This window comes from Populus alba, chromosome 15 (genome assembly GCF_005239225.2).
Source record: "Populus alba chromosome 15, ASM523922v2, whole genome shotgun sequence".
Taxonomy (NCBI): Eukaryota; Viridiplantae; Streptophyta; class Magnoliopsida; order Malpighiales; family Salicaceae; genus Populus; species Populus alba.
The window spans coordinates 2374200-2398157 of record NC_133298.1 but is presented as its reverse complement, the minus strand read 5'-3'; the positions used below and the strand labels follow the sequence as shown (position 1 = coordinate 2398157).

The following is a 23958-nucleotide window of genomic DNA, read 5'->3' as shown; positions in this document are numbered from 1 at the left end:
ACCAATTTGCAGAAACTGAAAAGAGATTGCAGAAAACTAAAAAAATATCTTCTCGAAATTATACGATTACTCCAAAACACAAAATAAATTTGCAAAAATTGAACGCAAATACCAAATTGCAGAAGCTGAAGGGAAGACGAAATACCAAAATAATTGCAGAAACTATCGAAATACCAAAATAATTGCAGAAACTGTCGAAATACCCAATTTTGCAGAAGCGGAAGACAAAATATCACTCCAAAAAAAAATTAGGATTAAGCGTCGTTACATAAAACCAGCTCAGATACCATGTTAAACTTATTGAGATCAAACACAAAAAGGAGGCTACAATTCTGAATAATCTGTTTATTATGAATGCATAGTCTTAACCTAAATACAAATAAAGTATATATAGGTTAAACTGAAAGTACTATTCTACCCTTAATAAATAAGACTAAATAAATATTATTTAACATGTGCTATGACACGACTAAAAGTTTGATGTCTTTTCCCAAGTGCAGGAGTGTCGAAGTAATAAATAACCCGGCAAGACCGGGGTCGAACCACAGAGAGGTTAATTGTATAAATTATAAATAACAATACAACAACAACAACAACAATAAAAATAACAATAATTATAATTATAATACTCAGTACATGGCGTTGTTATACCTGAGAATGATCTAAAAGATCGGGTCACAGGTTTCCAGCCTATATACTGAGTTTATGAAAAGATCAAAGATATATATTATATAATATAAACAGAATGTAAATAATAATAATAATAATAATAATAATAAAAGCAAAAGATGAAGAAATTAATGAGAACTTTGAGATGAAAGATTAACGTAAGGATTAAAACAATGATTAAAAAACAAAATGTCAAGGTTAGAGGATCCACTAATGGTACTTCAAACAAGTATAGTATAAACTCTTATTACTCAACTGGAAACCACACATAAAGGAGGTTCCAATCAGATTATAAATTGTTAACATGATTACATTAGTTATCTTATTCGAATAAAGCTAATACTTGTAAATGTTGGCAGGCATTCATGATTATAACTTATGTTAACAACAAATCAAGTTCCTTTCATAGCTCAGGTGTCGGTTATACCATACAGTATGGGTTATGAAAGTGCCAAGTATTTGTTGTACCAAGTGTTATACAACATAAATCTAGATTAACCATTTAACAAGCAAAGTATTAAAAATGAACAAGATAACAAATATAAAACATGTTAGTATCCAACATTAAGGTCCATGTTAAGTTTATATTATACTTATTCTTACACCATTAGTGTACCCTTTTCACCTTGACGTAATTAACTTAGCTAAACATAATGAAAGAAAGAAACATAAATGAACAAGATAAGAACATAAATGAGAAAAAAGTTAACTAAGTAAAGGAAAGGAAATGAAGTGCATAAACTTGATATTATTGAAAGCAAAACATAAGCAATACAAAGAGAGAAAGCAAGAGCATGATCTTGATCTGGAAACCAAGATGCCTCAATACATGGTAAGTGCCTCCTTTTATAGGCCAAAATTTGGAACTATTGATTTATTGACTACATGATGAGTGGGTGGCCACATCTTGACTTGGTGACAATCTTTATCTTCTTGTCTGAACAACACGTCATTGCTAACATCATAATTTGCCCAGAATCCTCAGGAATGTTCTAGGAAATTGTCTCATCTTTCCAACAAAAAAAAGATGAGGTCATTTGGACTTCTAGAACTCAAGATATGGGTTGAACACTAAATAGTGTCTGGGCTGCAGGACAGCTTCGGACTCCTTCTCTGTTCCTTCAATTTGGACTTCAAAACGACCTTTTCAAATCTTGGGCTCCCATGAAAGTTGTAGGCCTTTGTCTTACCTTTCCATCCATATAAAATGGACCTAAATCCGAGATCTAGAGCTCCAGATATGATCCAATTAACCGAGCAATGTTTCCGGTTTGGACTGCGTCAGCATCTCTTTCTAAGTTTGGCCATCTCTTTGTCCTTTCACTTTCAATACTTAAACTCATCAATCAATCTTTTCATTTATGTGATAGACCTGCATTTAAGATGAGCATTTACCATAAATTAAGGTATCTTATAGTATCAAACTTGTTATTATAAAACATGCTTTAGTTAAGGAGTTATTGATACTTCAAGTGCAAAATGATGATATAAAACCTTGATAAACATGCACTTTTAAGTACTAATCACACCCCCCAACCAGCTTATTACTAGTCCTAGTAATCTAAAGCGTTAAAAATAGAGAAACAATTTTGCAAGTTTCACAAAGCAAGGCATTCATCATCATTCAACTTCCATTAATCTATCCAGATAAACAAACTCTCATTAAATTTATATATTCCTGCTTCATACAATTCTTAAACAAGATATTAATAAACCTTCTTTTTATGTGCTCAATATATGAAAACATAGATGATGGGGCTTTTGTTGGAAGAAAACAATATTATGTTCAAATGTTTAAGGTGAACTTCCTTGGGTTGAGATTATTATTATTATTACTTTTTTTTCTTCTTCTTCTTTTTTTTTTATATATATATATACACATACAACTTAAAACACAATGTATCTTTAACCCATGTAACGAGTTTTAGGCTAATGACTCCAAGACCAGTTGGTCTTAGGGCATTAGGTGTTGAGACACCCCTACGAGCTTAACAACTCGAGTTGCAGATACTGATACGTAGATAGTGCAATGTTTGATTCCCTTAAGCTTTTCTCCTTAACTCATGTAACAAGCTTTGGGCCAATAGCTCCCAAGTCAGTTGACTTTAGGGTATTAGGTGTTAAAACACCCCTTCGGGCTTAATTGTTTAGGTTAGGGAGGCTACGAAACCAAACTTATCTACGTTTTTATTATCATCAATATTATCATTTTTTTTTTGTGCAAATTATATACTATCCCTTTCCCTTAGTTGTTACCTTCAACAAAAGAACATAAATAATGTAATAATCTAATGTGCAACCCACAATCATATGTTGAAGTGTGTGTGTGAAAATGAAGGTTTAATAATACTTGTTAAATGAGTATAGGAGCAGAATCAAGTGATAGCAATGCGAGAGTTTGTAAACCTGAATATTTCAAGAAGTATTCTAATAGGCCTTGTTATGAATATTGCAAATAACCATTAGAAAATTTTTACTAAGATGCGTCTCAAGAATAATTCCTCTTTACTCTGCCATCCTAGTAATAATAGTTTTGCCAAATGGTTTTTTTAAAAACAAAAACAGTTAGTTCGTTAGGTTTTTTTTTAAACTACTACCCTCTCCCCCCAACCAAAACGAGACATTGTCCTCAATGTTCTAAGGTAGAAAGATAGAGTATAGAAGACATCACCTGAAACAGCGAACAATGACAAACCTGAAACATACTTAAACAAATATAAGAAGTAATAAAACAAAATAATATGCTATTAATAAAACCACAAGACACAAGGTTTCAAAGATGAAGGCTCAAATCTAATCTAAGCTTTTTACGGCTTTCCTTAGTTGACCAATCTAGGCGACTCATGCAGGGATCAATGACAGGAATGAAAGATTGTAGTTGGTCAATCAATTGTTCAGCAGTAGCAGCAGAGATTATGATTTGTCGTGCCAAAGATGTTAGAAATTCATGTTCCACAGCTTGATCAAGGAAAGACAGCAACTTATCATAAAAACCATTGACATTTAACAAACCTATAGGTTTATGGTGAATGTGCAGTTGGGCCCAAGATGAAATATGAAAGATCTCTTCCAATGTGCCCAGACCACCTGGTAAGGCAATTAAGGCATCAACATGGCTAAACATGGCGTTCAGTCAGTCAGACATTGTGAAGACCTGTAGTTCCTCTCCAATTGTTTTTCCAATGATGTCTCCATTTGCTAAAGCTTTGGGGACAACACCCAAAACTTGACTGCCTCCTAAAAATGCAGCCATTGACACTATGAAAACCCTAGAAATCTATAATTTAAATATGTAGATATGTAAACCCTCATGTAAACGTAAGACTGAAAGTGGTAATATTTCAATGAGTGATGAAAACCAAGATTAGAAATAATAGATAAATAATGATATATAATGGAAGAGATGACCTCTATAAAATGGAAGAGATGACCTCTATAAAATGAATTTTGGTTTAGAATTCATAAGGACAGAGAAATTGGTAACGTGTTTTGATGGATAAAATAATGAGAAAAATAACAAAATATTTTTAGGAAGTAAGTGAGGTAATAAAGAATGCATTATAATAAATGATAGTGCAATGAAAAAGGGTAGGACTGAAGGTGCAAGCACCGATTAAACTCAGTGACGTTATTTTGAAACGGTAATAAGCCCGATAAATAAATAAAGGTGGAAATCCTAAAATTAATACATTTCAAAATAATAAAATGATCGTAAAGGTTTAGAAGGATAATTGATATGATTTTTGTTTGTGAAGATTGAACAAGAAAAATCTAGATTGTTTATAAAAAGTCATGAATTGAACAAGTTTATATTAGGAAGCAGAATTCTCAATCCAATCGTAGGATCGAGAAGAAATTTTGCATGAAGTCTATTAACATGTTTTCCTACCTTGGTTAAATATCTCATCCCAATCGGAGTTTGGTAAAGACTAACGATTTAAGCAGAAATAAACTAGATAGTTTACATGAAAAATAAAATAAAATACATAAAGGCATGAACGAGGGACAAAATTGTAATTATGGAAAAAGGTGCCTATAAAAATGCAAAGGCCACCAGATTAAAAAAAAAATAAAAGAAGAGAAAAGCGGACAGAGAGAGCTGCAGATTTTGGAGTAAAACCAATAATACTCCGGTGGCCATATCTCAGGACTCAACCGTTGGAGCATGCTACGTTTTGGATATATTGTTCTTATTACACTTATCTACTAACTGACCGGAGGGATTGGAAGGAACACACTCCATTGGACATAAATCATCATCGGCAATTTCATGAAAAACAAAAAGGAAATGCACCTGCAGGGCAGTTTGGTCGCCGGCCTATTTCTCTCTCTTCCACCGTTGGATCATGCTCATTCTTGGATATGTGGTGCGACTAGATGTGTCCTTCATTCTGGACGGTGGAGATCGGAAAATATTTCTCCGGCAAGGTTTCATGCATGTTGAACAGTATCTCGCCCATTTTCAGGTAAGCTCGGTTTTCTTCAGATCTAGGGCGATTTAACTGTTGGATCATTATGAGTTTTAGATATATTATGCACAACGCTATGATATGTAGTCTGACCGTTGGGTTTGAAACAATAATTAGAGGTTGATGAATTATTACCTTTTGAATCTATTGCTAGTTTTGACAAAATGTAGTAAGCTTGATTAAATGCATGTTTTGATGAAATTAGAATTGTGTGGGTGTAGGTTTTATGGAAGATGTAATGGTAAAATATGTTCTTGTTATTGGGATTATTATAGATTAATTGTGTATTCTTTATATGAGGGGAAGTATAATTATTGTGTAAGAATAGTAAGGAACATTGCTATATGAACATGTTGATTGAATACAAAGCTAACTTGTTGGTTGTGTGGATGTAAATGGGGTGGAACCATAAAGAAATTGAAATGAAAGAAATATGGAAAATAAAGCATATTTAAAGCTAGGCATAAGTATTTTTGTCAAATTGATTAGTTAATGAAGATTGTCATGGATTCCAACTAGTGGGGTGAAATTGTTGTGGTGATAATGATCTAAGAATATTAATTGTTAAGGTTTGCCGCATATGTTTAATCGCACGAGGAGAGAGCGAAAGAAAATGAATAGTTCATCATTTTGTTGTATTAATAATAATATTAGGAGAAATCCCAAAAGGAATGAGTTTCCTTATTTTTGGTCTAATCTTTGCTATATTGTAGAGGTAGGGAAATTGTTTGAATGTTTTGCTTTAGAATTGGGTTGAATTTGTGATTTAATTATGCCAAATGACCTTGGATGATGTTGTTTTTGCAATGAAAATAAGTTGGAAGTTGAAAAGGATTTCCAAGGAATGAAAATCCTCGTTGTCCAAAATTTTAGCTATAAAGGAGGGGCTATTATGATTGTTGATTGTGAGCCTTAAAACAAAATAATTTGGAGTTGGTTTCTTCATAAAAGTTGTATCTCTATGTTTAGCCTTTCATAGAGATAAATCACTCCCAAAACTGAGTTTTACAACTTTAGATATGATTCAGACACTAGATAGTGTTCTGGGTTGGTTAAGCTTAATTGATCGAAATTAGACGATTTTTAATCATTGCTTGGAATTGCTGTTGAGTGATGGTTTTGATAACAAAATTATAAGAATGAATATAAACATTAAAATGAGTAAGTGTATGAGATCTTAAAGAAAATTCCTTGTGATTAGTTTGAGAATACTAGTTGAATGAGAATTAAATGAAGATGTGATGTTGGTTGTATTGTTGATAAAAATTGAATCCCTGGTGGTACAGGGAAAGCTGTGGGGACCGGAAAATTGCATGGAGTGGCAGCACGTGCACCTATTTTAGGTAGGTGATTCATCATCTTATTTTGTAATTATCAGTTTTTCTTAAATATCTGTGTTGTGTGTTTAATTGATGTTAAAAGAATGAAACAAATGAATAAGTTGAGTGATTATTACAAATAAGAACTATTGGTAAGTTAAGAGAAAGTGCTGAAATTATTTGGCTAACAAAAGAGGTTAGCCGGGTGCTGGGTAATTCGAATGGAATTACTAGATTGATTTTGGCAACCAGGATGGGTTAGCCAGATTTCTTGGGTAATTAAAAGAGTTACCGGGTTTATTGGTTGACGAGGAAGTTAACTGAATATGAGGTAATTCGTATGGAATTACCGGATTGATTGGCTAACAAAAGAGGTTAGCCGGATGCTAGGTAATTCGTATGGAATTACCGGATTGATTTTGCCAACCAGGATGGGTTAGCCAGATTTCTTGGGTAATTAAGAGAATTACCGGGTTTATTGGTTAACGAGGAAGTTAATCGAATATAGGGTAATTCGTATGGAATTACCGGATTGATTGGCTAACAAAAGAGGTTAGCTGGAGGCTGGGTAATTCGTATGAAATTACTAGATTTATTGGTAATCGAGGAAGGTTAACCAAATGTGTGGGTAATTATATGAAATTACCAGAATTATTGGCAATCGGGATGAGTAGCCGGATAGTTAAGTTTTGAAGAGATTATGTGAATTAAATTATTGAAGTTAGAAGTAGTAAATTCTAAATGTTACGAGTAAAATAATTAATATATGACTAAGATATTGAGTAAATTAATTAATGTGGTTATTGGATAGACACAATGACTTGGAGATTGGAGGGGAATTGATAGATAATTGGTTACCATAGTGTTGATGGCTAAGGATGCTTAGTGACCGTAGTGTCGATAACTAAGATTGTGTGCGAATGATACTTGGCAACCGTGGTTACAATGCATATGATGTTAATAAAAAAATAATAATGAAAGGGGTTCGGCACGAATGGAAGAATCAAATGTCATTGATTAACCATTCCGGGTCGAGAATAGTTAATGATATCAATAGGTCACATTGGTATCGACAACCATTTCTGGTGTGATTAGCTACTCCAGGTAAGGAGGCTAATGATGTCAAGGGTTCTTGACATCGATAAGTTTGATGGTAAACCAGATATGAATAAGATTTGATTAACCATTCTAAGGTAGGAATAGTTAATGATAATGATCGGTTGTATTGATATTGACATGTGAATGTAATTGATTAGTCTAGCTCGATATTAGAAGACTAATGATACTAATGACATTTATTAGTTTCAGTGATTACCTTTTAGCAATAGATTCAGAAAGGGAATATATGGATTAGTTATTCCAAAAGAATGAGATAAGCTAATGATACCAAGAGAGGAATATCTTGGTATTAAGTGAGAATTGATTTATAAGAAGATGGTGTCCGCAAACCGTTAAGTTGTGTTGAGATTTCCAAAATGGAATTGTTTTTGGCAAATGAGATAGGATATTAGATGGATATTGGTAATAGATGGAAAATATATGTTGTAAAAGAGGTTTATGCCTAACTTTATATATCAAAAGAAATTCCGTAGAGATTATTGTTTGCCATTGTTATTGCTTGTTACTATTTTCTTATAATTACGTGTACATGTTAATTTCTATTTTTAGGTCCATCAGGGTCGTGTCAAGAGTGATACTAGATTAGTTGTCTTTTGCTTTTGACCATGTAAATAAATTGTAAATTAAAAGACTTATCTCCTAAAACTTGAGATGTAATATAAATCTGTAAATTTGAATGTATGTCTTTAATCTAATGGTTGAAACTCTTAGTACCTTTTTGACCATGCATGTTTATAATTGAAATTGAATCTTTTATTTGAACTACATTATATGATGTTATTGAATAAGATGTGTTATGTTGATGAGAATGAGTTGGGTTGAGACCCAGGATGATTGGGTCGTAATTGAGTTATGAGGAGATGTGAGATATTAGAAGTGTAAACAGGGTATATATCGATAACTTGGGACCTCCCAGTATAGGGGAGACTCTGCCGAAATTTTGGTGGAACCTGTATATCAAAAAAAAAATTACCTAAAAATTTCCAATGTATCGCGAAAAAGAATATAGAAAATCGGGGTTGTTACAGACACACCTCCCATTAACCCAAGGTTGCCTCCCCCATATACTAAATGAATCTTTCTCTCAGCTAGTACCCGACCAAGATGATTTGCTGATTCTAAAAACTCTTTTTCTTTCCCAAGACTGGATCCACCGAAAACACAAATATTTCTTATGTGATGACTTGAGAAACCTGCCATTTCTACACACTTCTATATTTGATGAATGTATGGGATGAGTAGAAATGAAGGGAAGGAAGAGAAGAATTTATAGATGAAAAATTGAAAATGCAATCATACCACCTATATGTAGGCTAGCTGTAGTCTCACAAACTCTCTCTCTCTCTCTCTCTCTCTCTCTCTCTCTATTTATTAATTATTTATTTTAAAAAAGCATGTATGTACAGGTAGTTGTGATTGTGGCTCACATCTTCCCTTGGTTTTACGTCCAAGAACGGCTTAAACGCCCTTTATGGGTCGGGGATAGGCTTCCCATCCAGTTTTCTTAAAAACTAGCAAACAGGGTCTTTTTTAGTCAGATTTCCAAGACTAAGTCGATCATGTTCTTTATGGAATTGTGGCCATAAATCATGAATTACATGATGCACATCTCCACTGGGATGCGTCTCAAGGGTCAACAAAAGATTATCTAAAGACCCCTTACTCAGGCCATCCTTAATGAATTGTATTTTATCTTCATGGTTTCAGATACCATTCCTAAAGAATGACACGTCGCATTACAAGTCCATCTGGCACATCTGTGATAGACTTTCAGTCGTTTTGCACGACGTTTCTTTGCAAAAGTGCTTTTACTTGTTCCAGGCATGTGTGAAATGAAAGAATTGGAGGACTCACCTGATAAGCGGACCTTTGCTTCAATTAGCCAGCGAATATCTTCAGGAATTTCATGATTCATTAACGACCTCAATCTTGCACACCTAGCACGGTAAATTTTATTAATCGCATTTAGAGGCAAAGCGGGAAAATACCTTTTCAACTTTTCAAGAGTGGTGTCCATTTTCAAAAAAGAATTAGAGAAGAGATTCAAAGAAGGGAGAAAGAGCTAAAAATTGTACAAATATATACAGATATCAGTTATTTGGGAAACTGAAAGAACCGACTTAAGTCACGGAGTACCGTTATCCACCATTTGACCGAGGTGAAAGAGAGACTAGCAAAACAAAAGTCACACCAAAAAGAGAAAAAATGTGAGAAAAACAAAATAACCAACCTTTATCAATAAGATCATTCAAACCAATGGATTCATTTTCACTAGGAAACTCATCAAAGTAAGCTTTCAAACAATGTCCATTTACCTTCAAAACATTGTCATTCTTTGGATTGTCAATATCAAGGGCCCCATAAGGATACACATGTTTCAAAATAAATGGACCGCTCCATCTTGATCTTAGTTTTTCAGGAAATAAATGGAGTCAAGAATTATAAAGCAAAACTTTTTGATCAGTATCAACTTTTTGACAATTTTCACAAGTTTTTACAGAATGCATGTGTGTCCTTGAACATGGTGGGGCCAATAAAAATCCATTTTGTAAGATTTTTGCAGTCGTCTTTCTTAATGAGAAATGACTCCCACATGCTTTAGAATGACAAACTTTAATGACATTACTTACCTCATTGTCAGGAATGCATCTTTGAAATTTTTTATCAGGACAATATTTGAATAAGTTAAGGTCATCCCAATAAAAGTTCTTCACTTTGTTCAAAAACTTTCCTTTGTATTCAATACTCCAGTGAGCTGGCAAATCTCCTAAAGGAAGAAAATTGATATTTTTAGCAAACCAAGGCATTGAACTAAGAGAAAGTAAGGATTCGTCAGGAGAGTAATCATCGATTGGTGGGATGTCAGATGTCAAATCTGTTGTCACTCTTGGTCACACCCCAAAAAATCTGGCGCGTCATCGTGCTGGCGATTTTTCTCTCGTTGTGTTGCGTTTTGCTTTGAATTCGTTTGTTGGAGTCGCCACCTAGTAATTCATTGAGGGCTACTAGGGAACCTGATGTACTGGTCTTGTCAGAGATCGCGAGTAAGGGACTGGTTGTGGTTAGGGAAGGTATTAGCACCCCTAACGCACCCTACATGAGGTAAGCTGCTTTGTGTTCTGATGTGATTTGAAAATTTAAAATATTAATTAAATTCTAAGGCTTGAATAAATCAGTTATTAAATCCCCGAATAGATGTAGAAACTTGTTCCTACATTTTCATGGAAAATACAACTTGATTTTATTTGTCCTTGAGATATTTAACCATATTTAAATTAACAATTAATTCTTTATGTCCTTTTTTTTATAATCCAATAACATAAAAAAAAAAAAAAACAAACACACACACAACTTTCTTTTTATTATTTATTATTTATTATTTCTTTTCTTTTCTTTTTTTTCTTTTACATCCACAATACAAATACAAATTCAAAACAAAATAAATAAAAATTACATTAATTAATTTAAAATTTACAAAATAGTCCTTAAAAACTCCAGAATATGCAGGGAAGGACTTCTAGGCCTGCATGAACAGTGGCGGCGCGTCTTCCCACGCGCCACCGCCACTGGTAGCGCGTGGGTTCACGCGCCGCCGCAAGAAAAACCCAACAACAGGGGGGGCTGGATCGACTCCCTTTTCTCAGTCTCCCAAACCGCCGGCAACCTGCAGAGCAAAAAAAGAAACGCACACCAGTCGATTTTATCTTGTTATTTTTATATCTGCTCAAAAACTTGTGTCCTTGGCTCCTCCCGACTTGTTTTTTTGCTTCTGCCAATGGCAGATCTAGCGGTGGTCACGGGGGGTTGTCCGGTGGTGGCCGGCTTCATTTGTTGGGTGGAGAAGGTAGATTGGGTGGCTGATGGCCGATCTATGGAGCTGCTTCTCCGTTGCTGTTGGTAGCCGGCCGAGGGGGTGTGGACGGCGCTGCTAGCTCTTCGGGTTTTGTTCGGTCTGCAACTGTCGATGGCTGGTGGATCTGCTGGTTGAAGGAACCGCCGAAGAAGAGGCTGCTGAGGGAGGGGGTTCGGCATTGATGGGTTTGTGGCCGTTGGTCTTTTTCAGGTGAGAGAGGGCAGATTTGTGGCTTGGGGAAATGGAGTGGCTACTCCGGTTCGGTTTTGAAAGAGAGGGGGGCTGTCGGTTTGTTGTCGGCTGAGAAAAAATCAAAGGCCAGGGGTGGCTTTGTTTCTCTGGTTTCGGCTGGAGAAGGAGCGGTTGCTTTGGTTGGCGAAGAGAGGAGATCGGGGAGGAGAGGGAGAGTGTAGGTGGCGGCTGGTTTGTTTGGCAGAGGGCGAGGGAGAGTGGGAGGAGATGGTGAGGCGGCTGTGGCTGTTCCGGTTAGAGGGGTCTGTGTGGGGGATCAAAAAAAAATTCAAGGTAGGGGAGGGAGAGTGCAGGTGGCGGCTGGCTTGGTAGAGATAGATTTTAGGGTTTTGTTTTTGTGTTGTCTTTTCCCTCAAAATATCAAAATTGCCCCCGTTTGCAAGTGTTGGAAACCAGTATTTATAGGCAAAAAATATTGCCAAGTTTTCAAAATTGGTCCCTTAACTTCTTTTTTTTTGTAAAATTTGATTTTTCTTGTTTTTTTGTATTTTTTTGAAAACGAGCAATATCAACGTCGACTCGATGAGGAAAATCAATGATTTTAAAAACGACGCGTGAAAAGTCGAACGCGTTTGAAAATCTTTTGAAAAATTAAATTCTTTTTAGACGACGCTGAAAATGCTAAAATGACGAGAATATATTAAAAAAACATATTTTTTGGATTTTCATTGTTTTTCTCTATTTTTTGGATTTTTTTAAAATATATCAAAAACATGGGTCCAAAATTGGGTAGCAACAGATGCCCCCTCTTTACAATGCTTACGAAGCAAAAATCCTCGATGTTTTGCATAGTAAGCTTTGTAAAGAAAAACTTGTCTTTCTATTTGCTCAATATCCACTTCATCTAAAAACCTTACTCTGTTCTTTTTTTCTTTTTTTGTCTCTCTCTTTCTCTTTTTTTTTTTTTTTTTTTTTATTATCTTGAGATCCCATCTGGTGACCTCCTTTAACCAAAACCAAAGAATGTGTGTAACTCGGTCAACCTGAAATCCCATATGGAGATTCCCTTTAACCAAAGCTACATGAGATCCCATCTGGCGACCTCATTCAACTAGAACAAAAGAATGTGTAAAAAGTGGTCTCACTATAATGGGTGACCTACCCAAGTGGAAAGGAGGAAGAGTGGTCTCATTCTTATGGGTGACCTACCCAGGGGGAATAATGGTCTCATTCTTATGGGTGACCTACCCAGGTAAAAAAAATGGAGAATGGTCTCATTCTAATGGGTGACCTACCCAGAAAAAATGATGGTCTCATTGTGATGGGTGACCTACCCAAGTGGAAAGGGGGAAGAGTTGTCTCATTCTTTGGGTGACCTACCCAGGGGGAAGAATGGCCTCATTGTAATGGGTGACCTACCCAGGTAAAAAAAGATGGAGAATGGTCTCATTCTAATGGGTGACCTACCCAGAAAAAATGGTGGTCTCATTGTGATGGGTGACCTACCCAAGTGGAAAGGGGAAAGAGTGGTCTCATTCTTATGGGTGACCTACCCAAGGGGAAGAATGGCCTCATTCTTATGGGTGACCGACCCAAATAAACAAAAGATGGAGAATGGTCTCATTCTAATGGGTGACCTACCCAGAAAAAATGGTGGTCTCATTGTGATGGGTGACCTACCCAAGTGGAAAGGGGAAAGAGTGGTCTCATTCTTATGGGTGACCTACCCAGGGGAAAGAATGGTCTCATTGTAATGGGTGACCTACCCAAGTAAAAAAACATGGAGAAGTGGTCGTGTTGTAATGGGTGACTTACCCAGAAAAAATGGTGGTCTCATTGTGATGGGTGACCTACCCAAGTGGAAAAGAGGAAGAGTGGTCTCATTCTTATGGGTGACCTACCCAGGGGAAAGAATGGTCTCATTGTAATGGGTGACCTACCCAAGTAAAAAAACATGGAGAAGTGGTCGTGTTGTAATGGGTGACTTACCCAGAAAAAATGTTGGTCTCATTGTAATGGGTGACCTACCCAGGTGGAAAAATGGGAAAACGGTCTTATTATGATGGGTGACCTACCCAGATGGAAAGAATGTGAAATGCGGTCTCATTGTGATGGGTGACCTACCCAAATGGAAAAAATGTGAAGTGCGGTCTCATTGTAATGGGTGACCTACCCAAAATGAAAAAAAAATGTGAAGTGTGGTCTCATTGTAATGGGTGACCTACCCATGTGGAAAGAATATGAAAAAGTGGTCTCGTTGTGATAGGCGACCTACCCAAATAGAAAGAATGTGAAGTGCGGTTTCATTGTAATGGGTGACCTACCCAGGGGAAAAAAATGATGAAAAACGGTCTTATTATGATGGGCGACCTACCCAGATGGAAAAAATGTGATATGACAAGTGTGAAAAATAGGACATACCTGGCGAAGTCCTGAGGGGATGACAGAAGAAGGGCTGGAAAACCTGGTGCTTCCTGATAATTCCTGATCATAGGGTTTGAAAACTCGGTGTTTCCGGACTGCAAGGGTTGAAAACTCGAGGCTTCCTGATTGCAAGGTTGATCTTTTCATTTCTTTGGGATTTTCCTAATGGTAAGGTTCATCCTATTTTCTTTTTATTCCATGATCAAAACCGATTCTTTATTATTATCACCAAAATGCTTCCTTCTTTTTCCACCATCTTGTTGGACCTCATCAAGGTTTTTCCAGTAATAATTCAAAAATATGTGCAAATGGTTTTTTTTTTTTTTTTTTTGAGGTTAGATTATATGCATGCATCCTTACCTGATTCAAAATATAGGTCCCCCCCCTCCTTGATGCTCCATCGTCATAGGGTTCCCTTGTTTGTATCCCAAAGCTTTCTTTGTTCTTCCGATGCATTGGCTCATTCATGTGTTAGCCATCCACTCAGCTATAAATGCAGTGCCCATCCCTGGCTGTCTTCGACAATTACTACTTGCATTGTTCATCAAGCTTGACCCTGCCCCCAAGTGTGGTATTGCTTGATTCATCATGAAGGATTTTCTCTCTGGCTTCTTCTGAGAATTATCCTCTGATTGATTGTGTGCATCATGCCAACACCCATCAAGATTGTTAATCAGTCATGAACTTGCCTTCGGTTGAAACACCATTCAAGTATGTATGGTCACCAGCCTTCATGGAACTGCCAAGTCATCCAGACATGAATCTCATGCTTTGCAGTAAACAGCTCATCATTGTAAGCGCGATGTATTTCTCTATGGATTCCTCTTAGCTTGTCAAATCAGATCGTGAAAATAACTACTTTGGCATCATCAATGATATTCATGTTATCACCCATATTCATGCGGTGAAGTGCACATTTGAGCTTCAGAATAGATGGTCCCATAGTCAATCTTAGTGGTATGCATATGTTCGATGTTCATTCAAATGCACTCACCCGATAACATATGTCAGGAGTCATAGCCATGTTTTACAGGGTAACCCAAGATGAAGATATGAAAATATCCTTCAAGTGCAGCGTTGCTCATCAATTGCTGCTGAAGTGCACTAGATCATGGATTGTCTTTGAACAACATTGCCCCAGTAATGATATGAATGCTCGTTCATCAGTTTATACTCAATGATGTTTTCCTTTGTCATTGTCAGATGCTAAACATAACTTTCCGGGACTTTGATGACTCATCATCTGATTCTTTCTTTGCCCCCAGTTGATCTGGCTACTGTCTGTTTTCCTTCTTAGGGTCCACTGTATTGCCCTCAGGTGGTCAACGTTTCAAGGAGTGTCGAGAAATGTTGATGTCATTTCATGGCAAGGATTCCGCAAACTCAATAAATGTTCTTCTTAGTTTGACAATCTTTATTGTTCTAAAATCAAATCTCATACTTCAAAGGTCATGTCTACTCAAGTCTAATTGTTGAAATGAAATCATAGATATATCAGTTTTTGAAAAGTTGTTTTTTTTTTTAAATTCAAGCTTCTTTGGTTAAAGACCCAACACACGTCATTCAATGTAGTCCTTCAATTGTCTTGTATTTTGAAAACAGAAATCGACCCGTTGTAAGATTAAAATGGTTTTTCCCATGGTTCTTTCTATCCACTTTAAACTCTGATTTTGGGTATATCTTTTGATGGTTTGTGATGAGGTGGCATTTTTATGAATTTCAAAAACAAGATGCTCAAGCTTTATCAAGAAAGGTTGTTTCTTTTCTTAGCATTTATTTTATCAACATGCATAATGACTAGTAGCTTAATTCATGAAGTCCCGACCCTTATAGAAAAGCTCTTCTAGTTTCGAGCGCGCCATTTATCGGTTCAAGTTGCTTGCTTGATTAAAAAGGGCTTTTAAAAGCACATAATGTAGGCTATGGTTCATGGCTATAAAAGAAAGGAATTTCAGAGGCTCAAAAGGTGTTTGAGGGTTTCAACGACCTAAGACCAACATTAATTATTCATCGATTCTCTTTCTCTTGTTGTCATTGTAGAGAAAGTGACATATAACCTTGTTAATCTTAAATTTCAGAATTCTCTTAACATAGGTCATAATGCAAATCCAACTTTTTCTTTAATGAATAACTAATCTAATTTTTTTGAAGACATTAGAGGCTCTATCCAAGACACACCAAAAGATATGAAGCATCGATTTTTCTAGTGTTGACTTTTGGCATTTGCTGTCTTTTCTCAATTGAAAACTGCCTTGCCTCTCTTAGAATTGATAGGCATTCTTTTTCCATTTCTTTTTAACTTGTCTTTAAGTGAAGGCAAATTCAACTCATAGCCTTCCTCAAAATTTTCTTATATGCCCCTAGTCTATGTGTTTTCTTTTAGCCCTCTCTCAATCATTTGACTTTTGTTCTAAGCCTTCCCCTTTATCTATTAATTACATCAATGTCTTCAAAATATCTCCCATTTGCCCCTAGTGTGGGGTGTGATCCTAGTCAGGGTTTTTTATGAAAAGAAAATTCTATCCAGCTCAAAATGGGACTACAAGGGATATAATCTTTAGAAAGTGAAGGGATATCAAAGATGGCCTTTTCTCATTTCAAGCAAGGTCAGTTAGAACCGATAAATTTTGACCTCATCCAGTGTAATGATTTGGACTTGTAAGAATCATGATTCACGAGTCCATAACTACCAAATCCACTACATGCCATTATGCATACTGCTAAAACTTAGCTATATGATGTGTGGTTCAATTTTATGTGTGAGCTCAAAATTTGTTCGGTCACCTCATGTCATTTCAACAAGAATCAAGTCATTTCTGCAATCAAAACACTTTTAATCTTCAGGATTGATTAACCTTTATCGCATGTTGGAGTTTGATCAAAATATTTTGTCAAAATACCCTTTGAAAGAAGTATCTCTTGATTTCAAAACAACAAGAAGACAAAGAAAGACATGTTTCGTTCAAGGATGAGATGTGATCCCAAAACAAAATGCAAAATGGCAAAAATCCATAACAAAAATGCTTGACAGTTTAACTCCTTCTTGGATTAGCTTCTCTGGCAATATCTATGTTCTGCCAAGCAATTCCGATCATTTGTCATTCTGAAAATGATTGATGACATCATCTTTCGCAAATTGAGCTCGACTCTTGAAACTCTTGCATCTGTTTAACTAAAATGGTCGAGGACCCCCACCATGACAACACATCTCTTGTCCAGGTTGAACCACCTGGAAAATAGTGGTTACATGGGATTTGTCGGAGTCAAGAAAAATTCTAGAATCTGGCAGATGCTGGTCGACAAACTTAAGTGGCAGAGGAATGTCAATCTTGGTAAAGACATTTGAGCAATTGATGCTACCGTGAGACCTGGCTAGACCACATAATTAAGGTTTCCCACCGTCAGAGTCATCTTCTAATTCATTTCTCATCATTGTTCTGGAATCCATGGCAGATCCTTCAATCTTTCCTCTCTTCATAGCTTGTTCAATTCTTCGGCAAATCCTCACAACATCATTTCAATCTTCCAATGTTGTTGTGGTTGGTTGAGGGTTATTGGAAAACTTCCACAAGCTAGGTAATCTTGGTAGCGCACAACACCACCGCTAACGACACGTGGAATCATGCCTTATCTCTTATATGGGAGAAAATGATGGACATGAATCTCCTCTATTTCTTCTTCGATTCCTCTCGAACGGTGCAGCAAACAAGCACCAATAGAGGGAGTTCTGCTCTGTGGAAGTTTCAGTCTTCTTCATGTTTTTCAGTCTAGGCATGTCTCTTCTCTCTACTTTTGCGCTTTAATACTGACACTGTTGGAGGAAAATCATAGATGATCTGAAACTACTGTATTCCTTCTTGGATTTCCCACTTGCGGATCCACAAACAGATTCCTGCCGAGAGAGCTCTGCTACGTTGAAGTTTGATGTCTGCTCATATTTTTCAGACCAGGTCTGGCTCTTCAACCTACTAAGAGGTCTTTGTGCTGAAACTGATGAGAGAAATATTTGTAGCATATGCAACTTATAAATCCCCTCTTGCATTCCCAATTTGCAGAGCCATAAATGGATTTTTGTAGAGAGAGCTCTGCCACATTGAAGTTCAGTGTTTAATCATGGTTTTTCAGACCATCTTATGCTGCTGAACTGGAATTGAGCTCATAATCGGGGTAACTTCAAAGCAGACTAATGCACCATGTACAGGAGGCTAGTAGTCGTTTGGTTCCATTAGATGATGTGGAGGTGATGAACACTTAACAATGCAACTAGACAAGAATCAAAGTTGTCATTAGTTGATGACTGAAGGCGTTGTTGTTGTTGTTGTTGTTCATGACTGAAAAGGAGAGGTACAGCTTCAATTGGACGTGAACAAGTAGTGTTCCCACAAAAAACTATGCAGACATTCTCCTTCCATTTGATGCTCAACACTTGTTCGAGCAGATCTGAGTCCAGCTACTTCACCTTTGATGCTCTCAACCTTAATCTGATAATGAGCCTCTATCTGACACATTTCTTCACTTCCATCATCTTTCTTCAATCACGCGCAGCACAGCTTGTGTGGGGGACCTACCTTTCAACCCGGTACATGTATGTAATCTATATGACGAACTCACCCTTCGAGGGGTGACAATATGGTCGTAACTCTTGCATGATGGAACAAGAATCGTGATTTTTGTCCAAACTCTATAATGAAAATTTTCTGAGTGACGGCCATTGTGTCACCCATAAGTCTTGAGTTCAAGATGCTTCAAGAAGGGTTTGCTCGAATGCAAAACAATAGCACATACATCCTAAAGACAGGCTCTATTCATTTTACGTGAGACAAAGGGTAGGTTTGCTACTTGGTCTCTAAAAGGGGTCTCTTGTTGTCCTAGTGATTGCCCTCGTAAAGGCAATATAGGGGCCCGGTAGGTAATGGGTTGGCACGTGTACCAATCATTACCAGTCTAAGCACTCAACAAAGAGTTGGGGTTTACACAAACTTAAACCTCGACTCAAGTCATAAGGTAAGCTGCTAGTCCCCCACCTAACTTAAAGTTTAATGTGTGTGTTCTCAAAAATAAATACAGGTGATGCATGAGACAATTCTATAAAATGCATGGAAATAAATATTAACAAAGAGATAAAAATACAAAAACTTAAACACATCAAATACACAAAGCTTAGTCCAATAATGTCAGAAACAGTACCGTCCCCAGTGGAGTCGCCATTCTGTCGCACCCCAAAAAATCCGACGCGTCATCGTGCTGGCGATTTTTCTCTCGTTGTGTTGCGTTTTGCTTTGAATTCGTTCGTTGGAGTCGCCACCTAGTAATTCATTGAGGGCTACTAGGGAACCTGATGTACTGGTCTTGTCAGAGATCGCGAGTAAGGGACTGGTTGTGGTTAGGGAAGGTATTAGCACCCCTAACGCACCCTACATGAGGTAAGCTGCTTTGTGTTCTGATGTGATTTGAAAATTTAAAATATTAATTAAATTCTAAGGCTTGAATAAATCAGTTATTAAATCCCCGAATAGATGTAGAAACTTGTTCCTACATTTTCATGGAAAATACAACTTGATTTTATTTGTCCTTGAGATATTTAACCATATTTAAATTAACAATTAATTCTTTTTGTCCTTTTTTTATAATCCAATAACATAAATAAAAAAAACAAACACGCACACAACTTTCTTTTTATTATTTATTTTTTCTTTTCTTTTCTTTTCTTTTTTTTCTTTTACATCCACAATACAAATACAAATACAAATTCAAAACAAAATAAATAAAAATTACATTAATTAATTTAAAATTTACAAAATAGTCCTTAAAAACTCCAGAAATTGCAGGGAAGGACTTCTGGGCCTGCATGAACAGTGGCGACGCGTCTTCCCACGTGCCACCGCCACTGGCGGCGCGTGGGTTCACGCGCCGCCGCAAGAAAAACCCAACAACAGGGGGGGCTGGATCGACTCCCTCTTCTCAATCTCCCAAACCGCCGGTGACCTGCAGAGCAAAAAAAGAAACACACACCAGTCGATTTTATCTTGTTATTTTTAGATCTGCTCAAAAACTTGTGTCCTCGGCTCCTCCCGGCTTGTTTTTTTGCTTCTGCCAATGGCAGATCTAGCGGTGGTCATGGGGGGTTGTCCGGTGGTGGCCGGCTTCATTTGTTGGGTGGAGAAGGTAGATCGGGCGGCTGATGGCCGATCTGTGGAGCTGCTTCTCCGTTGATGTTGGTAGCCAGCCAAGGGGGTGTGGACGACACTGCTGGCTCTTCGGGTTTTGTCCTATCTGCAACTGTCGGTGGCCGGTGGATCGGCTGGTTGAAGGAACCGTCGAAGAAGAGGCTGCTGAGGGAGGGGGCTGTCGGTTTGTTGCCGGCTGAGAAAAAATCAAAGGCCAGGGGTGGCTTTGTTTCTCTGGTTTCGGCTGGAGAAGGAGCGGTTGCTTTGGTTGGCGAAGAGAGGAGATCGGGGAGGAGAGGGAGAGTGTAGGTGGTGGCTGGTTTGTTTGGCAGAGGGCGAGGGAGAGTGGGAGGAGATGGTGAGGCGGCTGTGGCTGTTCCGGTTAGAGGGGTCTGTGTGGGGGATCAAAAAAAAATTCAAGGCAGGGGAGGGAGAGTGCAGGTGGCGGCTGGCTTGGTAGAGATAGATTTTAGGGTTTTGTTTTTGTGTTGTCTTTTCCCTCAAAATATCAAAATTGCCCCCGTTTGCAAGTGTTGGAAACCAGTATTTATAGGCAAAAAATATTGCCAAGTTTTCAAAATTGGTCCCTTAACTTTTTTTTTTTGTAAAATTTGATTTTTCTTGTTTTTTTGTATTTTTTTGAAAACGAGCAATATCAACGTCGACTCGATGAGGAAAATCAATGATTTTAAAAACGACGCATGAAAAGTCGAACGCGTTTGAAAATCTTTTTGAAAAATTAAAATTCTTTTTAGACGACGCTGAAAAATGCTAAAATGACGAGAATATATTAAAAAAACATATTTTTTTGATTTTCATTGTTTTTCTCTATTTTTTGGATTTTTTGAAAATATATCAAAAACATGGGTCAAAAATTGGGTAGCAACACTCTTGACAAAAGATCGGCATTAATATTTTTTGTCCCTTTTTCATCCGTGATTTCTTCCTAAGAATAAATCATTTGCAAACCTTCATATTTATCCAACTCAATTTTACTAAAAGTAGATTCAAGTTGATCATGAACTAATTCTTCAATATGACCTACTTCTTGTAAATCATTATCATCTCCAGGTTGCTTGTAAATGTTGAAAATATTCATCTCCAATGTCATGTTTCCAAAAGATAACTTCATGAGTCCATTCCTACAATTAATCAATGCATTAGAAGTTGCAAGAAACGGACGTCCTAAAATAATAGGAAATGAATTACATGCTTCAACAGGTTGCGTGTCCAAGACAATAAAATCCACAGGATAAATGAATTTATCGACTTGTACTAACACATCTTCAATTATTCCTCTAGGCACTTTTACAGATGTATCGGCAAGTAAAAGAGTTACAGAAGTTGGTTTTAACTCACCTAGATTGAGACTCTGAAAAACTGAATATGGAAGTAAATTCACACTAGCTCCAAGATCAAGTAAGGCTCTTTCAATTTTATGTTCTCCAACAAAGCAAGAAATTGTAGGACAACCAGGGTCTTTATATTTCAAAGCATTATTGTTTTGAAGAATGGCACTTACTTGTTTGGCTAAAAAGGCTTTCTTTTTCACATTCAGTTTTCTCTTCATAGTGCACAGATCTTTCAAAAATTTAGCATAGGAAGGAACTTGTTTAATAGCATTCAACAAAGGTATATTGATCCTTACCTGTTTGAAAGTTTCAAAGATTTCAGAGTTGTGATTGACTTTCCTTTGTTTGGTCATGGCATGAGGAAATGGGAGTGCTGGCGGGGAATCAGCCTTCTCTTTGCAATGTTCAGGTTCAACCCCTTCCTTACCCTCAGAGATAGACTCATCATCTTTCTCAAAAAGGTTCAAGAATGGGTTTTTCAATAACCTTACCACTACGAAGAGTGATGACTGATTTGACTTGATCCATGTATTGGCTTCCAGAACTACTCGCATTTGCATTGTATTGCCCCTTTGGATTTTGTTGTGGTTGAGATGGAAACTTACCTTTCTCTTGGAAACTGAGAGCAAATGTTAACTTTGCAAGAGTATCTTTAAAATCTGGCATGCCTTGAGCAAGTTGAGTGCTGATTGCCTCTTGCTTTTCAATGAATGCATGCAATGTTTCCTCAAGATTTCTTCTAGGAGGTGGAGCATAAGGAGGTGCATATCCATGAGAATTTTGAAAATTATGGTGTGCTTGAAACGGTGGCTGTGAAGTTTGTGCATTGTTGCTATCACTCTTCCAACTAAAATTTGGGTGATTTCTCCAACCAGGGTTATATGTTTGTGAGTATGGGTTATGATTTGGCCTTTGGAAATTGTTTAAAGCATGAGCTTGTTCATGGAGGCATTCCCTAAAAGAAGGCAAAGTTGGACAATAATTTGTTGAGTGTTCATTGGTTTCACAAATTTGACACACAATGTCTTAAACAAATTTTAATTGACCACTCTTTTTCAATTCAAGTGCTTTGACTTTTCTAGCTAAAGATGCAAACTTGGCTTGGAGGTCATGATCTTCCCTAAGGTTGTGCATACCTCCACTAGATGTATGAGGTTGAGTTTTACTTGGTGCCTCATAAGTACCTGTGGTGTCCCAATTTTGAGCATTTTCGGCTAGCAAGTCTAGGTACTCCATTGCTTCATTAGGGTCTTTATCTTCGAAAGTTCCATTGCACATCAATTCAACCATTTGCCTATCTCTAGGTGTTAAACCTTCATAAAAATGTGAAACCAATCTCCATGTTTCAAAACCATGATGAGGGCAAGTATTAAGCAAATCTCGATACCTATCCCAACATTGGTAAAATGTTTCTCCTGGCTTTTGAGTGAAAGTGATGATTTATCTTTTGAAAGAGTTCGTTCTGTGAGACGGAAAAAACTTCTTTAAAAATTGTTGTTGCATTTCATCCCAAGCACGAATAGATCCTGGTCTCAAATTTTGTAGCCATGTTTTAGCTTTATCTTTTAATGAAAAAGGAAAAAGCTTTAATTGAATGGTGTTCATGCTACAATTTGAGTCATTATAGGTATTACAGACCTCCTCAAATTCCCTTAAATGCAAGTATGGATTTTCTAGGTCTAAGCCATGAAAAGAAGGTAAAAGTTGAATAATGCCTGGCTTAAAATTAAAATGAGATGCATCAGGAGGGAAAATTATGCATGAGGGTGCACTTGTTCTTGTGGGATTCATGTGGTCTCTAAGTGTTCTCATACAGTTATTCTCATTATTCTCATTATAAAGCGATTGGTTATCTTCTTCAGCCATATTTTCTGAAAATGATGAGGATACCCTACAAAGTCGACCACTTAATGTACGTGACCAAACTCTCATGCACGTGTAAGAAGAGAAGAAAAAGGAAGAAAAGAAAAGAAACAAGAGTTAGAAAAAATGAAAAGTGAAAAGAGAAAATAAAATAAATATTATAATTTATACAACAATTTACCTCCTCGGCAACGGCGCCAAAAACTTGACACGACCAAAAGCTTGATGTCTTTTCTCAAGTGCAGGAGTGTCGAAGTAATAAATAACCCGGCAAGACCGGGGGTCGAACCACAAAGAGGTTAATTGTATAAATTATAAATAACAATACAACAACAACAACAACAACAACAACAACAACAATAACAATAACAATAATAATTATTATTATAATACTCAGTATGTGGCGTTGTTATACCTGAGAATGATCTAAAAGATCGGGTCACAGGTTTCCAGCCTATATACTGAGTTTATGAAAAGATCAAAGATATATATTATATAATATAAACAGAATGTAAATAATAATAATAATAA

General features: G+C 36.8%; 1 long non-coding RNA gene across 1 annotated transcript; it reads left to right on the top strand.

Moving 5' to 3' along the window:
* The first annotated feature begins 4860 nt into the window (after positions 1 to 4860).
* LOC140954602 (uncharacterized) lies at positions 4861 to 8475 on the top strand. The gene is made up of 3 exons (XR_012168004.1): positions 4861 to 5135; positions 6425 to 6481; positions 8126 to 8475. It is a non-coding gene; the product is annotated as an uncharacterized lncRNA (long non-coding RNA).
* The last annotated feature ends 15483 nt before the right edge of the window (positions 8476 to 23958 follow it).